General features: G+C 47.6%; 1 long non-coding RNA gene across 1 annotated transcript; it reads right to left on the bottom strand.

Moving 5' to 3' along the window:
• Window positions 1–9538: 9538 nt before the first annotated feature.
• Window positions 9539–14080, bottom strand: LOC130682927 (uncharacterized). Its single transcript, XR_008996380.1, has 2 exons — window positions 10428–14080; window positions 9539–9628 (listed from the first exon to the last, which is right to left on the bottom strand). It is a non-coding gene; the product is annotated as an uncharacterized LOC130682927 (long non-coding RNA).
• Window positions 14081–14409: the final 329 nt, after the last annotated feature.

The raw sequence follows: 14409 nt of genomic DNA, 5'->3' as shown, positions 1-14409 counted from the left end.
CTACCCCTCCAAAAAGAAAGAAAAGTAACCAACCAAATTTCAACTACAAAGTATGTAAAATATAATGCTCTCAAGTCTCTAATATTTAAGGTAACAGACAGGAGCAGAGGTAAAGATAACTCAAAAATCACTGAAGGTCTTCCTTGCAAGTGTTTTTGTATTTACATAAAGTATGTAACAACCGGATATTCTACTACTATTACCAGATCACACAACAAAACTCACTGTGAAAACCTAGAAAGTTGCCATTTCCCAGCCCCCAGTCTGGTTTAGCTTTTTCCTGGAGGTGGGTAGACAGATTTCCCTTGTTCTAGATAGGTTTTTTTCTCTTGGAGCAGAAGTGAAGTTAAAATTTTGCTTCTCAAACACTTTTATTGGATAAACAGAATGTCAGCAAAGTAATTCGATAACTTAGAGGGCCCTTAGAGGGCGCTATGGCACCTTTTACACCACCCAAATTGATTTCCCTCCCTTCACCTCAAGACAGCGCCGCTGAGCCACACAGCTCACTTGCCCTGCTTTCTTTCCACCTCCAAATCCTCAGAATTTTAAACATCCTGTTTTATACTTAATATGTCCCCATTAAAAAAAATACAGTCAGTAAATTCTGTGAAACAGGAGTCCAACCAAATTAATACTATATGGAAGGTGCGTATTGTCTTTGCACCAATGAAACAGAGAAAAGTGTTCATCACTGTTTGTATTTACTGGTACTTAGTGGTAACTTTCTTATATCCTTTTGGAAATGCAAACATTAATTTCTCAGAATGGGAGACAAAGGTAATGTTCGTGAGCACTGAAGGGTCTTTACCTGTCTTTACCTGTCCATGTCTCCAGTGTGTGGCTCAGATTAATACCTCAAAATAAATGTACGCTTAGTCGATTTCAATTCTTCCAGAAGGTCTGTAAACCAGCCCACATTAGATGTGAATAATAAAATAATGATATGAAAGATAAAAACCACAGGATGTTGGTGGAGACTGGGGAAGAGATTACAACTAAAATATCATCTCGAGAGGCTGGGCAGGGCTCACTTAGAGCTGGAAGAACAACTGGTCCTGGAAAAACAAAGTCCACAGCACTTCAGGAATGATAGAGCCAGAAAAGACCACTCAGGGCCCTTTATTTTACAGATGGGATGAGAGGTCCTCCACAGGAAATGACCTGTCTATAGTCTCTTAGCCAAAGAGAGGCAAAGAAAGGCAAAGGTGACACCATGAATGATTTCATCCCCATCCCCCAGGTAAGCCCCAACTGCTCCACGTAGTGGTGGCCACGTCCCGTGTCCCAGGTATCTGGAATACGCCTGGCTTATCAGAGGAGAGGGTTTCTTGAAAAACCAAGCACCTCGTAGTTTTTGTCAAAGCTTCACTGATTAATTCCAGGGCTGGGAGCAAATGGCTCACTCTCCAGTTAGAAATATAATAAAATTAAATAAATATAATTTCATCCATTGAAAATGAACAGTGAGGGCCCTCCCACTCACATTTTGCCCTGGCACACCAAAGTCCCATGTGGGAGATCACGGCCTGAGCCCCTGGCAAAGGATGGCCACCAGAAGACCCAATTCCTCAAAAATCTCATTGTAGCTCTGGGGGATTCCCGGCCTGGGAGAATAAACCTGTGTGACCGAAATCAGTCAAGGGAAAGGCTAGCCTGGGAGAAACCTTTTTATTGCTCATAATGAGGCGCAGCTCAGCTGCAGCGCGCTCTCTCCTTTCTCCCTGGTTCCCCACTAGCAAAAGCCCGCTTGGTGCTCTCCGTCCCCTGCCGTCACCACAGTCAGGGCACGTGCTCATTCCCCGACGGCCCCTTCCCGGAAGAACTCGTGGGCGGCCCCGGCGACTGACCTGTGCCAGACCAATCATGCAACCGAGGGGAGGAAAGAACGGACTCTCTCCTCCGTTGCTGCGCAGGCTGCGAGAAGCCGCATTGGTATACGTAAATGAGCTATTAAGGCCAGGCAGGAGATTCTGGAAATTTTGTGCTTTACCCCCACGTTCATCCTTCAGGTCTTTTGAGGATTCTTGGCCCTGGAGTTTCCAAAAGGCCTAAATTATTGGAGATACTCTGCTGGCTTGATGCAAGTTCAAATCAGATGGGGTTTGTACAAAGACAGCAGATGTTGCCATACGTGCGAATAAAATCTAACGGAATCCTTGAGGGACGAAGGGAGGGCACTCAGCAGGAACCAACAATTCTATCAACCTACCTAGTCATGCGATTTTCTCATATGCTGTTCAAATGTATACTTTTGTGAGAGTAGGTAGATAGCCAGTCATGAGCAGGGAGGTTGGGTGGGGACCTTGGACGTTGTTGGATTCTCCCAGAGGAGGACGCCGCCCCAAATCACTCACGGAAGGCGTCTCTTGATGCAACAAGCAAGAGGAATTTATTCAGAGGCCAGCTAGCTGGGGTCCATGCATTAGCCCGACGCAGCGGGTCTCAGCAAGGACCCCGAACTCACAAAGCCAGAAGTTTTTATAGCATTTTCAAAGGGGCAGTATTTTCTACAGTCACAATACAGTTTTTTTTTGTTTTTTTTTTTCATAGACACATAAATTTTCGGCTGACGCCTCATCCTGGAGGTCTGATTAGATAAAATCACTTTCGGAATGTTTAGGGTGGTTCTAGCAAGATAAGCTTAACTGATTGAGGTTGGCTAACTAAAGGTCACTACAATTAACACTGGCTGACTAACTTGTTTTTCAAAGTTCTAGTAATTTTTCTCCTTCTAGGTTAGAAAATGGTGTTTGAGCCTTTAAGATGGCTGTGCTTATGCTAACTTTTGATTCTTCAGGTTCTACATTTCCCCACTTCTCTTTAAGGGCATTCTAATCATGGAATGTCTGTATCTTCCTGTTGGGTGAGTGAATGATATTGTTGCTGCAACATTAGTACATGAACGGCACTCACTCTTTCTCTAACAAAAGTTATCAGCCGATTTAACATGCAGGGTCCCAAAGTGAGGAGCAACACAAAGATGAGTAAGGGCTCAGCCAGAGTGGATATCAAGGTCGTAAACCACGGGGACTTAGTGAACCAAGATTCAAATAGCCCTTGGCCGGCTTCTCTTTCTCTCTTTCTCTGGTCTAGCCTCTCCCTAAGCTTTGACATTGAATCTCTTACTATTCCGGAATGGTCTGCATAAAAGCAGCATTCTTCCTTTAAAGCTGCACACAATCTTCTTTCTTTTAGAAACAGCAGATCCAGCCCTCATCTGTTCTGCAAGACTACTTCAGAGAGGGAAGTCAGAGAGTCTTCAAGTTTAGTAATGGATTGCTCTATGGTTTTTAGGTCTTCATCAATAGCTGTCTTTAGTCCCTCATAATGTTGGTTCCCTTGGATAATAGCAGCTGTCCCTGTTCTTACTCCGGCTGCGACTCTTATCCCTAACAACACAGCTAAGGTCAGCGAGACCGGCTCCCTCCTATATCTATGCCTAGGTTCAAATTCAGCTACGAATGAGAGGTCATCATGATACATCAACCTGGGCACCAGCTGAACCATGATACAGAAATCGCGGGAGGAGTTGAAGGCAGAAGTAGAGACACATGGGGTCACTCCAGTGTTACAAGCCCACCACCCTTCGGGAGGAGGGACTAGATACTCATTTTCACCTGAGGAGGTCACAGCTATGGTTTCATTACACAAAGCTTTATGGGTGGGAGGGACTGAACTTAAACATTTTCCTCTTCCAGTTACTTCAGTCAGAGTTAGCTTCTTATGGCTTCCCCAGCTACAGATCTCGTGACGGGTTGTCCTGTTAAAACTGCCTAATAATCCCAATCTTTCATAATAAGGCGGCCCAGAAGAGAAACACAACTAACAGGATTCAGTAGTGTTAGGGTTGGTGGTATTTAAGACCTGAAAAGCCCCTTCAAGGAGGTTGAGAAGGCGTTGTCCGGTGCCAGGAAGGGAGGTGGCTCGGCCAAGAGTGGAGGCGGAGGGAGTGGTGGCAGAGTCTATAGGTGGGGCTAGGGCCTGTTTTGGGGCTGAGGCTGGGAGACGCGGTTGATCCCGCAAGACAGCGTTGGGTCCTACTGGGGCAGCTAGAAGGGTCTCAACTTTGAGCCTGATAGTAAATATGAGGCCTTTATCATATCTAGATTCATAGTATCTGAGCCTCCACTGTTGTCCAGTGACCCATCTATTATACTGGCGCCCCTTATCACTGAACGTGATATTTAAGGGGTTGCATAGCCCTGTCTGCTCACAGTTGGGGGATGTGTGGTTCAGGACTACTTTAAGGAGGTCCCAACTGGACACGGGGTTCTAATAAACATTACCCGTAGTTTCACAGCCCCAAGAGCTACAGTAAAAGGATTCTAAGCCCCCACACTGTCGGGCTTGTTGGTGGGTTCGTCCGTCACAGGGGCAGACATAGAAGGTAGTGGTTTTTATTCTATTGCGTGCTCGGGGATAACTACACCCGCTGTCTCCATAGGAAACCTGGCTCTGGGCTGCAGAATAATCGCGGTCTGGTGGTCGAATTAGGTGGGCCTGTCTCCAAGGTATATTAGGTATGTCCCAGGTATCTAATCCAGCAACTAGGGTGCAAACATCAGGGTGCAGGGACGGCCACCAGGTCTTAAGGGGGGCAGTCTTAGAAACAGACCACACTGCCTCTCCTGTCTGAGAGAAAACCTGCCATGTCAGCAACCTGGGTTCATGGGGGTTAGGGTTCTGGAAGGTGGGAAGTAACTGGGTCATTAGAATTAGAATTGTTAGTGACACAATCATTTTTACACAAGCGAAATTTAAGAGGGTTATCAGTTCGAATTACTCGCCAGGCCGGGTCTGGTTGAGGCGCTTTCTTCAGATGTGAAGCATGTATCCAGGAAGAGATGCCATCTACTTTCACAGCTGTAGGTGTGGTCAAAAGGACGATGAAGGGTCCTTTCCACTGAGGCTCAAGATTGTTCGTTCGATGTCACCTTACGTAGACAGAGTCTCCCACTTGGAACGGGTGAGGTACTGAAATGTCCTCTGGCCGATAGGCTTCTCGGATAGAGGCCCACACTTCTTTCTGCACAACTTCCAGAGCCCGTAACCTTTCAAGCAGAAACTTATTAGTCACAGATTCAGGGGATACGTGGAGGTGAGCTGCATTTAGTGGAGCCGGGGCTCCAAACATAATTTCAAAGGGTGTTAGTCTAAAACGGCTGGGGGTGTTTCTAACTCGGAATAAGGCGAAGGGAAGGAGGACCAACTAATCATATAAACCAGTCTCTATGGATAATTTAGTCAGGGTCTCTTTTAGAGTTCTATTCATCTTTTCTACCTGTCCTGAGCTCTGGGGCCTGTATGCACAATGCAATTTCCAATTCGTCCCCAAAATCTTGGCCAATCCCTGACTTACCTGGGCAACAAAGGCAGGGCCGTTGTCGGAGCCGATTACCTTTGGGATTCCAAACCTGGGAAATATTGCTTGAAGGATCTTTTTAGACACCGTCTGAGCTGTCTCAGTTTTGGTGGGGAACGCCTCTGTCTATCTTGAAAATGTGTCTAAGAAAACTAGAAGGTACTTATATCTATACTTAGCAGGCTTGATCTCAGTGAAGTCAACTTCCCAGTAAGCTCTTGGGCGATCCCCTCGAAGTCTTTTCCCGGATGTTACTGGATTTTTACTCACATTTACTAATTGGCAGGGAACACAATTTCTTACAACCTCGTCAGCCAGTTTTCCTAATCTAATAACATGATAAGGGGAGTCTTGAACCAAGGTCTTTAGGTTTTTTGCTTCCAAATGTGTCAATTGATGCAATTGCCTTAAGTACTCTTCTGCCTCTCTCTTAGGCAGGACAACTCTCCCTTTTTCAGACTTGTATATCTCGTGGGGTGAGGAATTTTTAAACCCTAATTTGTTTATACAAGCGAGGTTTTCGGGTGTATACTGGAAGCTCTTAATACAAGTGGCCTCTGGGTACACTTGGAGGAGTAAGATATTCATTCCCTGGGCTGCTTGTTTTGCAGCTTGGTCCGCCCTTCTGTTTCCTTGAGCTATTAGAGAGTCACTTTTTTGATGCCCAGGGCAATGTATTATTGCCACTTCTCTAGGTCTATGGATGGCTTCTAACAAATTTAAAATTTCTTGTTTGTTTTTAACATCTCTCCAGGCAGAAGTCAATAACCATCTCTGTCTATAAATAGCCCCGTGTATGTGAGCGGTGGCAAAAGCATATCGGCTGTCGGTATAGACGTTAAGTCTCTTACCTTCTGCTATCTTTAGAGCCTGAGTCAGAGCGACAAGCTCTGCTCGCTGTGCAGAAGTGCCCGTTGGAAGTCTACTGGCCCACACGATTCGGTTATTATCTACTACTGCAGCTCCCGCCATTCTCTTACCATCCATAATGTAACTGCTCCCGTCTGTATACCAAGTCAGGAGTCCTGGCCCTTCTAAAGGCTGATCTTGTAAGTCCTGGCGGGTCCCCGTCTCCTCAGCCAGGATTTCCTGGCAGGTATGAAGTACTTCTTTTCTCAAATCGGGGAGCAGAGTAGCTGGGTTTAGGATGGCGGGTGGGGCAAATTCCACACGATCACGATTCAGGAGTAAGGTCTGGTAGTGAGTCATTCTGGCATTTGACATCCATCTTTCGGGTGGTTGCTGGATTATGCTCTCCAACGCATGTGAAGCAACCACAGTGAGTTTTTGTCCCAGTGTTAGTTTGTCAGAATCTTTAACTAGGAGGGCCACAGCTGCTACTACTCTCAGGCAGGCAGGCCACCCACTACTCACGGGGTCTAATTTTTTTGACAGATAGGCGACAGGTCTCTTCCAAGGTCCCCATTGTTGGGTCAACACTCCTCGAGCTACGCCGCTCCCTTCGTCCACGAAAAGGACAAATGGCTTAGTTACGTCTGGCAATGCTAGAGCGGGTGCTGAGAGGAGGGCCTTCTTGATATCATCAAAGGCCTGTTGTTGCTCAGATCCCCAAACAAACGGGGCTGTCCCCTTGGTAAGGGGGTACAGAGGGGCGGCCAAGGAAGCATATCCGGGTATCCACAATCTACAAAACTCCGCTGTCCCCAGAAACTCGCGAACCTGGCGTGCTGTAGTGGGGACCGGAATCTGCGTCACAGTCTGCTTCCGGCCTTCAGTAAGCCACCTTTTCCCTTTTCTCAGGGAATATCTCAAATAAATCACTTGTTGTTGGCAGATCTGTGCCTTCTTAGCAGATGCTCTATACCCTAATTTGGCAAGTTCAGTCAAAAGGGCTTCAGTGGCCTCTTGGCAGGTCTCCCGGGTGGGAGCGGCTATCAATAAGTCATCAACATATTGCAGCAAAGTTACCTGTGGGTTTGAAGCTCGGTAGAAAGCCAAGTCCTGATGTAAAGCCTCATCGAAGAGGGCGGGCGAGTTCTTGAATCCTTGTGGCAAACGAGTCCAGGTCAATTGCCCAGTAGTTCCTGGGGTGGGATCTTTCTACTCAAAGGCAAACAGCGGTTGGCTGTTCTGGTGCAAGCGCAGACAAAAGAAAGCATCTTTTAGATCTAAAACTGAATACCAGATGTTTTTTGGGGCCAGGGAGCTTAGTAGGTTATAGGAATTTGGCACGGTGGGGTGAATGTCCTGTGTCCTTTTGTTAACTTCTCTTAAATCTTGTACTGGTCGGTAATCTCCCGTTCCTGCCTTTTTAACAGGCAGCAAGGGGGTGTTCCATGGGGATTGACATTTTACTAATATTCCCTGTTCCATAAGCTTCTGGATATGTGGCCTAATTCCATCCCTGGCTTCTTTACTTATTGGATATTGCCTCACAGTCACTGGCAAGGCTGAAGCTTTTAGTTCTATGATTACAGGGGGCTGGTTCTTGGCGAGCCCCATGCCCGCCATCTCCGCCCAGGCTCCTGGGAATCGGTCGAGCCACTCCTGACTAATTCGGGAGGGCTCTGGTTCCATAAAAAGACAGTATTCGTCTTCCAATCTTATGGTCAGAATACTCAAGTTCAAAGGCTTATTTTCCTGATTAGTCACCAGAGGTTTCTCAGCTTGAAAAGATATTTGGGCTCCTACTTTGGCCAAGATGTCCCTTCCTAACAGGGGCATAGGGCTTTCCGGTATAATGAGGAACGAGTGACTTACTCGTCCTACTCCTAAGTCTACTGCCCTTCGGGTGGTCCATGCATATTGTTTCTGGCCTGTAGCTCCAATCACCCAAGACTTTTTGCCAGAGAGAGGGCCCTTGTCTTTAGTTAATACAGAATGTTGAGCACCGGTGTCTACTAGGAACTCAACGGGTTGCCCCTCCACTCTCAGAGTTACCCTGGGCTCGGGGAGGGGTTCCGAGCCCCGTGCTCCCTAATCTTCGTCTTCCAGCAGAGACAACACCTTTTCTGGAGGCTTTTGCAGTGGCTTTTTAGGGCATTCTTTCACCCAATGTCCTTTCTCTTTGCAGTATGCACATTGATCTTTATCCAAAGGAGGCCGGTTGCCCAGGTGCCCTGCCTTATTAGTTCTACCACTAGAGGGCGGGCGTCCCTTACCTTCTACTACTGCGGCCAAGATTTTTGTTAAATTTCTCTCATGCTTCCTATCCCTCTTTTCCTCTTTACTTTCTTTTTCCTTTTCCTTCTTTAATTCCTTCTCTTCCTCAGTCTCTCTCTTATGATAAACTTTCTCAGCTTCTTTCACTAAATCTCTCAACGACAAATCCTGTAAGCCTTCTAGTCTCTGAAGCTTCTTTCTAATATCAGGCGCTGATTGCCCAATAAAGGCAAGAGCCACTGAAGCACTGTGTTCCTCAGAAGTGGGGTCAAAAGGAGTATACCGCCTGAAGGCTTCCATCAGGCGTTCTAAGAACACTGCGGGTGCCTCAGCAGCTCCCTGACTAACCTCTCTTACCTTGGCCAAATTGGTGGGGTGCCTTGCAGCCCCGCGGAGACCTGCCACCAGAGCCTGGCGATAGATGGTTAGTCGCTGTTGGGAGCCACACAAAGACAACAAGATGGCCACAGTTCATGAGGTTCCTGCTTCACTTCCTGGAGATTAGCTGCGAGCCCGCGCGCGCCAACAAGAAAGCCCGCGCGCGCCAAGAGATACTCTTCTCCCCCTCCTTCCCCATTATCATATGCCAATCAGAATAACTCGCTGCGCCATCCCTGCTGTGCAGCCAATCCCCTGCTTACAAGTATCCTATGGCCCACTCTGCCCCTGAACATTAGTATATATGTACCCCCGTCTTACAATAAAATTTGAGGGCTTGATCAGAATACTGTCTTGCCTTCGCTCTTCTCTCGCCCCCATTTTCTTTCAGGTCGGATCCCCCTCGTCCCCACAAATAACTAGGTCCCGCTGGACGGGACAAGTGGCGCCCAACGTGGGGCTCGAGGCGCGGATCCTTCGCAGGCGGACCCCCGAGTAAGATATCGTCTGGCCAGACCCCTTCTTGATGAAACAATAGGAGACGCCTTTCGCCGCTCACGGAGGTCGTCGTCCCTGGTGAGTACCGGCCGCCTTACAAGAAAATGGGAACTAAATTAAGTAAAGAAGCGGTCTTCATAAGAGACCTAAAAAGTTCACTTAGGGAGAGAGGAGTTCGAGTTAAAAAGAAAGACTTGGTAAAGTTTTTTATTTTTGTTGATGAAGTCTGTCCGTGGTTTATCATTAATGGCCCCGAAATTCATCCTAAAAAATGGCAGAAAGTAGGTAGAGATTTAAATGATTATCTTATCAAAAACGGCCCTGACTCTGTTCCTGTTTCAGTATTTTCCTATTGGGGTCTTATCAGAGATATTGTTGAAAATACTGACCCTGATAAACGTCAACTCTTGTCAGTGGCAGAATATTGCCTCCGCCCCCTATCTCGGGCGGCCTCAAAATCGTCTCTTTCGAGTGATCCCCCTGCCCCAAAATCAGCTAAATCCCCCTCCCCTAGCCCGACACCATCTTTGCTCGGTGCCCTCCATGATACCCCTCCCAAATGTTGCATTTATCCGCCTCTCCCTCGAGATTCGGACTTTGTCGATACACAAAAGGTTTTTCCAGTCGTGACTAAGAGCCAAAATGGCGAGCCTTTAGATCCGGGAGACGCGGCTGAACTAGAAGACGAAGCGGCCAAGTATCACAACCCAGATTGGCCTCTTGCCGCCCCGTCGCTTAACCCCCCTTCTTACACACCCCCAGTTTTGAAAAGAGCCTCTTACACTCCCTCTATTCAGCCTCCCAATGTTTGCGCCCCGGCCTTTTTGCCCCCGTCGGCCCCTCCGCTACCCCCTCCGGCTCCCGGTCCTGTTAGCCCCCCTACCAGCACTAAAGACCTAATAGCACAGATAGTAGAACAAAGAATAACTTGCCACCTCCAAAAATTAGTTGTCTCCCAACCAGTTCGTCCCGCATTATATTCGCAAAGAGGCCTCTCTAAGAAACCGCTTACAGCCACAAAACCTAAAAAACAACCTAAAAAACTGCTCTTTCCTGTTCTTACCCGGGCCTCCGCCCGCTCTGGCCCCACCTCCACAACACATAGTCCGGAAGAGGGCGATCTTGAAAGCGACGGCGAAGACGCCCCTGCTGCTCAGGAAATAGAAAGTGAGGGAGAGGAGCAGGCTGAGCCAGAGCCGGCCGAGCCTGCTGATGGCCCTAGAGAATTTCACAAAATCCATTTCAAAAGCTTAAAAGAGCTGAACGCGGCCGTTAAAGCTTATGGCCCCAATGCCCCTTTTACCCTTTCTGTTCTTGATTCGCTGTCTCGAAGAGGACATTTACTCCCAGGTGAATGGCTGCGTATAGTCCAGGCTGTGCTTACCCGTGGTCAGTTTTTAACTTGGAAGGCAGATTTTGCTGACCGCTGTCAGACCATCGCTGCTGCCAATGTAAAAGACCCTCATTCCCCAACAGCGTCCTAGACTTTTGATAAGCTTACGGGACAGGGCAGATATATCTCTGAAACCAGGCAGCAGCGCCTTCCCCTTGGTCTTTTATCTCAAGTGAAAGATGCCGCTTTGGGCGCTTGGATATCACTTCCTGCTTCCAGGACTGCTAACACTCCTCTAACTAAGATCACTCAAAGCTCGCAAGAAGACTATAGCGAATTTGTTAGCAGACTGTTAGAGGCCGCCGAAAGGACCCTTGGTTCCGCGGCTGCCAATGATAAGATTGTAAAACAGCTAGCCTATGAAAACGCCAATTCGGCATGTCGAGCCGTCCTCCGCGGTAAGACTCGAGACAAAACTTTTGATGAAATGCTGAGAATGTGTAGAGATGTCGATCCTTTTACATCCAAAGTCCAAGCCCTTTTAGCTGTAGGTGCCGCTGTTCAAACTCCCCCGGCTTCTTATCCTCCTTCCTTCCCCAGGGGCGCACCGCCTATGCGTAACTGCTTTAAATGTGGACAGCCAGGCCATTTCGCTCGCCAATGCCCTACCACAGCTCCTCCTCCTAGAGTTGGGTCAGTCCCCGGTATTTGCCCTCGCTGCCATAAGGGGCGGCACTGGGCCAAAGAGTGCCGTAACAATCCAACAAATCCTTTTTACAGTACCACAAATCCTTTCACCCCCCCTTTTCAGGGAAACGAGCTGAGGGGCCAGCCCCGGGCCCCCCAGCCAATTCCATTTCAGCCGGCCTCGGGGAACAGCCTAGCTGTAGCACTCCCGCCCTCTATCGGGCCACACCCGGGAGTGCAGGACTTGACCTCTGTGCCTCCTCCTCAACAATATTAACGCCTGAAGAGGGAATTACAATTATTTCCACAGGAATTTATGGCCCACCTCCCAAAGATACTTATTTTCTAATTTTAGGGCGAGCTTCCACCACAATAAACGGCCTTATTGTCCACCCTTCCTTAGTTGACAATGACTATACTGGAGAAATAAAAATTCTTGCTAGTGCCCCCCAGTGCCCTGTCAGCATTATGAAAGGTCAGCGCCTTGCGCAGGCGCTCCCCCTCCCTTTAAGTACATCTCACCCTGCTATTCATAAGCAGCGAGGCTCCTCTACCCCAGGTTCTTCAGACTTATATTGGATCCAAGCTATTACTAAAGAACGCCCCACTCTTAAACTTAAGATCCAAGGAAAAGTATTTGAAGGAATTTTAGATTCGGGGGCCGACTCTACGGTCATATCTCAGGCTTCATGGCCCTCCAGCTGGCCCTTACACGCTTCCTTGACCCATCTACAAGGAATTGGGCAGTCAAGAAACACCTTACAGAGCTCACAGTTATTAAACTGGGAAGATGAAGAAGGAAATACCGGATTCATTCAACCCTTCGTAGTTCCTGGGTTGCCGGTAAATCTTTGGGGAAGAGATATCCTCTCTCAAATGAAGGTCATCATGTGTAGCCCTAATGAAGTTGTAACACAGCAGATGCTTTCACAGGGTTACCTCCCTGGTCAGGGGTTGGGCAAACTAAAACAGGGAGATCCCAACCCGATACTGGCCACGCCTAAGATAGACCGCTCAGGTTTAGGGTTTGAAAAACATTTTTCGTAAGGGCCGTTGCTCCTCCTGCACTCCAGGCAGACAAGATTACTTGGAAAAGTGATGTTCCTGTCTGGATCGATCAATGGCCCCTTACCACTACAAAATTAAATGCAGCCATAGAGTTAGTGCAGGAACAGCTGGCTGCTGGACATATTGAACCTTCTACATCCCCTTGGAACACCCCAATCTTTGTAATCCAAAAGAAATCAGGCAAGTGGAGGCTCCTACAAGACCTCAGGGCGGTTAATAAGACTATGGTCTCTATGGGCGCATTACAACCGGGAATTCCCTCTCCAATAGCCATCCCTAAAGGGTATGTCAAATTAGTAATTGATCTAAAAGATTGCTTTTTCTCCATACCTTTGCATCCTGATGATTGCAAACGTTTTGCCTTTAGTATACCCATTACCAATTGTGTAAGGCCTTCTCCCCGGTTTCAGTGGAGAGTTCTCCCACAAGGAATGGCCAACAGCCCCACTCTTTGCCAAAAGTTTGTAGCCCAGACTATAGACCCCTTTAGGTTGCTCTTCCCCACTTTGTATATTATCCATTATATAGATGATATTCTTCTTGCCGGTCCTGACCAGCAACAGCTCTATGCGGCCAGTCAACAGCTAGTCACTGCCCTCCGAGATCGAGGACTACAAATTTCCCCAGAAAAAGTCCAGGTCCACCCCCCCCAACTTTTTTTAGGCTTTGAATTATTTTCTAATAAAATCCTCACTCAAAAAATTCAGTTAAAGAGAAGCTCCTTAAACACTCTTAATGATTTTCAGCGTCTGCTAGGAGACATCAACTGGCTCAGGCCTTATCTAAAGCTGACCACCGGAGAGTTAAAGCCCTTGTTTGATGTCCTACGTGGAGACCCTGATCCTTCCTCCCCCCGCTCGCTTTCATCAGAAGCACAAAGGGCATTAACCATTGTAGAGCGGGCTATTTCTGAACAGACCATTAGCTACTTCTCTCCACATCTAAGTTTGTGGCTGCTCATTTTCCCTACCCCCTTCTCCCCTACAGGAGTCCTTTGGCAAAACCATCCACTATTTTGGGTTCATTTGCCAGCCTCCCCCCCTAGAGTCTTAGCTACCTATCCTCAATTAGTTGCTGCCCTCTTACGTTTAGGCCGAGAGGCAGCTCTCAAGTTGTTTGGGAGAGACCCTGAAGTTATAACCCTCCCATACAATACATCTCAATTACAATGGCTTATTCAACATGATGATGATTGGGCAATTAGCTGCACCTCCTTCCAAGGGACAATAGACAATCATTACCCTGCAGACAGATTAGTCCAGTTCCTTCAAAAGACCCCGGTTGTCTTTCCCAAGAGGACTAAAACCACGCCAATTGCTGGGGCCGTAATGGTGTTCTCTGATGGGTCCTCCTCCGGTATAGCCGCTTTCAGTATTAATGGGCAAGTTACTCGAATACAGACAGACCTCTCTTCTGCACAACTTGTTGAACTAACTGCAATAATCAAAGTTTTTGAGCTTTTAATAGATGCCCCCTTTAACCTTTACACTGACAGTGCCTATGTAGCAACCTCTGTTCCCCTATTAGAGACAGTGCCTTACATACGTCCCTCTACAAATGCTTCCCCCCTATTCGCAAAATTGCAAAAATTAATTCTAAACCGCGATGCCCCTTTTTTCATCGGGCACATACGCGCTCACACTGGCCTTCCAGGGCCGCTTGCCAAAGGCAATGACAGAGTTGATCTGGCGACTCAATTAGTAGCCTCTGTCACGTCAGACTCACCCTTGGCTGCAGCCCAACGGGCTCATGAACTACATCATCTCAATGCTCATACTCTTAGACTCAAATTTTCAATCACCCGAGAACAGGCCCACCAAATAGTTCGGCAATGTCAAGGATGTCTAACTCTCCTCCCAGAGCCTCATAACGGAATCAACCCCCGGGGGTTGGTTCCAGGAGAGATATGGCAAATGGATGTCACTCATTACCCTCCCTTTGGTAAATTAAAATATAT

This window comes from Manis pentadactyla, chromosome 3 (assembly GCF_030020395.1).
Source record: "Manis pentadactyla isolate mManPen7 chromosome 3, mManPen7.hap1, whole genome shotgun sequence".
Lineage (NCBI taxonomy): Eukaryota > Metazoa > Chordata > Mammalia > Pholidota > Manidae > Manis > Manis pentadactyla.
The sequence above is the reverse complement of the archived record's forward strand: the minus strand, read 5'-3'. Positions and strand labels throughout refer to the sequence as shown.